We start from the raw sequence: 3,283 nt of genomic DNA on the forward strand, positions 1-3,283 counted from the left end.
GGCCCATTTTCTCCATTTTTAGCCCGTTTCTCGTTCCTTTCGCTCTCTTATTCTCTCCTAAGTGTAAAACATGAAATTAAAGCATTAAGAGCATCAAATTCACAAATTCTAATGGAAAATCATCCATAAAATGCGTTAAACATGGGGTAAAAATATGTATAAATTACGGTTTATCACTCACCCTTCTGCACATCAATAGGGGTCCTTCCGGTTGCTAAGAATGGTCTTCTTAGGATGATTGGCACCTCTTTGTCTGCTTCAAAGTCTAGAATCATAAAGTCAGTAGGAAAGATAAATTTGTCTACACGTACCAATACATTCTCGATTTTTCCTTCTGGATGTGCTAAGGATTGATATGCTAATTGAAGTGTAACCGTAGTAGGTCTAACTTCACCTATCCCTAAATTCCTAAATATTGACATGGGCATCAAATTGATACTCTCACCTAAGTCGCATAGTGCCTTACCACAATATGTTGCTCCAATGTTACAAGGTATTGTAAAACATCCAAGATCCTTCAACTTTGGGGGTAATTTTCTTAAAGATATGCGCTGCATTCCTTTGTTAGGGCTATGTCTCAAATTCTCCAAGCCTTCGTTTTTTAGACAAGATATCCTTCATGAATTTGACGTAATTTGGCATTTGTTCAAGTGCTTCAACCAACGGGTTGTTGATATGAAGTTGCTTGAGTACATCTAGGAACTTCTTTAATTGAATTTTCTGCTTCTGCTTCTAAAGTCTTTGAGGGTAAGGTGGTGAAGGTTTCTTTATTGGAACTGTTATTCGTCTTCTGCGGTAATTCTACATGTAACGAAGTTGTTAGTTGATCAGATTTTGTAGACTCGAGTTCTGGTGAATCTAGAATTTCAACACTCGGTTGATCTTCCTCTGAGTCTTAAGCATCAGGTGGATCCTTTTGAAATTTGACGATGTTGGGCTCTAATGTCTTTCTGCTCCTCAATGTCAATGCTTTAAAATGCTCTTTCCCTAGATTCCTCAGATTCTTCGTATCACTAAGTAAAGCACCTTGTGGTCGGTTCCTAAGTTCAGTTGCAAGCTAGCCCATTTAGTTTTCTAAATTTTTTAATGTAGCTGCTTGGCTTTGAATTAAGACATCATTCTTCACCATGTATGCCTTTAACAAATTTTCTAAGCCATTGGACAGTTCAGCTTGGGATGGTTTCTGAACTTGTTGGGGAAAACTAGGTGGTTGGGTCGATCTAGGTTGGGCGTAAGTGTTACTAGTTCCAGCCCCTTTGTTACTCTAGGAAAAATTCGAGTGGTTTCACCATGATGGTTTATAGAAACTGGATTGCAGTCCTTGCCTTCCTCGATTTTGGTTCTGGTTACCTATGTAATATACGGATTTTGGGTTCGATGGATATTCTTCGAAAAAATGTCCTTCCCCACAATAAACACAGTCTATACTTTCAAATTGATTTAGTGGCTGTGCTGCGAAACTATTAGGCCCATTAGTAGTAAGATTTTTTAACATTGAGGATATTGATGGTACCTGAGATGCTAGTGAAGTAAGAGCATCTACTTCATGTATTCCAGCAACTCGTCTTCCTGACACTGCTCGATTAGTTGGCCATTGGTATTTGTTGCTGGCAATCCTCTCAATGATTTCATAAGCCTCATTATAAGACTTGCAATGTAGGATTCCATGATGAGGGCACTTTCGTAATAATTCTTTGTACCTTTCCCATGCCTCATACAAGGACTCATCATCCATTTATAGGAAAGCAGTGATCTCGTTCCTCAACTTAGCATTCTTGCTAGGCGGGAAATACTTCATAAGGAATATTTCTTCTAACTCTTGCCATGTGGAAATTGAATTTGGTGGCAAGGAGTTCAACCATGCTCGAGCTCTGTCCCTTTGTGAATATGGGAACAACTTTAATTGTAATGCATCTTTAGGTACTCCGAATAACTTGAAAGAATCGCTTACCTCCATAAGTAGTCTTAAGTGTAGGTGAGGATCTTTAGTAGTCATTTTGGCCCACTATCTGAAGCATCTGGAACATGACTAGCTTCAGCTCGAACTGTTCTGCCTCGATTTCGTGGCTCTTAATACCCGGATTAAGATCATTAAACACTGGCATAGCATACTGTCTTAATGCTCTATCCCTATCATCAGCAATAAGGATAGGATTTTGAGCAGGGTTTGCTCCATTTCTTTGATTTAGATTTTTGAAGTTCATCTCTTTGGTCATTCTCTGATTTGCTTGTAATCTTGGCTATTGGAAAGTTCGTTCAATCTTAGGGTCTACAAGGTGTAAAGCAATGATTCGGTCAATACTCATAAACACTTGAAATAATCACAGAAAAATTAATTAAGTTCAAATTTAAATAGAAAATTAAACCAAAATGCAAAACTAACAAATTCACAAATAATGACTTTTTAAAATAGTCCCTGGTAACGGCGCCAAAAACTTGGAATAACGAAAATGTGCAAGTGTACACAATCGCAACACGTAATAAAGTGACAAGTAAATGTCGAGTTATTGTACCCACAGGGACTGTGAAAAGAATTATTTATAAATGCTATTTAGAACACTTTGGTGAAGAAAAATATTTTGTTTGAAGAGGGTGATTAAAAACTAAGATTTTAAACTAAGTAAACTAAATAAATAAGTCTCAAATGCCCGATTTCAAAATATGATTTTAATCAAGATGACATAATTGTGTTAGATTAATTACATTTGTTAACTTAGAATTATTAAACTCATGTTTATATTGTCACGAATAAATTCACAGCAACTCAGTAATTTGCTAACTTATGAACACACTCACATACCAAAATCCATTCATCTCTTGGACATATCTCTATGTCAATTCAATCGATTAAACAAATCTTAATAGGCAAATATGTTATAGCACATACATACTTATTAAATTGAAATAATCTCTTAAACATATCCCTATGTCAATTCAAACAATTAACTCGATTTAAAAAGCACATAAAAGACTATGTGAGGTAACAAAGTATCCTTACCTTGAAACAGTTTAATCACAATAATCTTACAAGTTATGCAAGGCAATTGTATCGTCAAATACCGTTGCTAATTTAACCCTCAGCTACCGTAGATGATTAAACATGCATTGATTAAGTACTGTGTCCATTAATTACAATTTCGATCCATTTAAATAATTAATTCATTAGTTACCTAACAATTGTAATGCAAGAATAACTTAGTCATTATTTTACTTAATCAAGCATCTTACCTAGGTCTATAACAACATAAACACAATTTTAACAATTTAAGAAGACGAAACGCAA

General features: G+C 35.6%; 1 non-coding gene across 1 annotated transcript; it reads left to right on the forward strand.

The window, feature by feature from the left end:
• Positions 1-1,661: 1,661 nt before the first annotated feature.
• LOC121207088 (small nucleolar RNA R71) lies at positions 1,662-1,768 on the forward strand. The gene has a single exon (XR_005902249.1). It is a non-coding gene; the product is annotated as a small nucleolar RNA R71 (small nucleolar RNA).
• The last annotated feature ends 1,515 nt before the right edge of the window (positions 1,769-3,283 follow it).

This window comes from Gossypium hirsutum, chromosome A01, assembly GCF_007990345.1.
Source record: "Gossypium hirsutum isolate 1008001.06 chromosome A01, Gossypium_hirsutum_v2.1, whole genome shotgun sequence".
Lineage (NCBI taxonomy): Eukaryota > Viridiplantae > Streptophyta > Magnoliopsida > Malvales > Malvaceae > Gossypium > Gossypium hirsutum.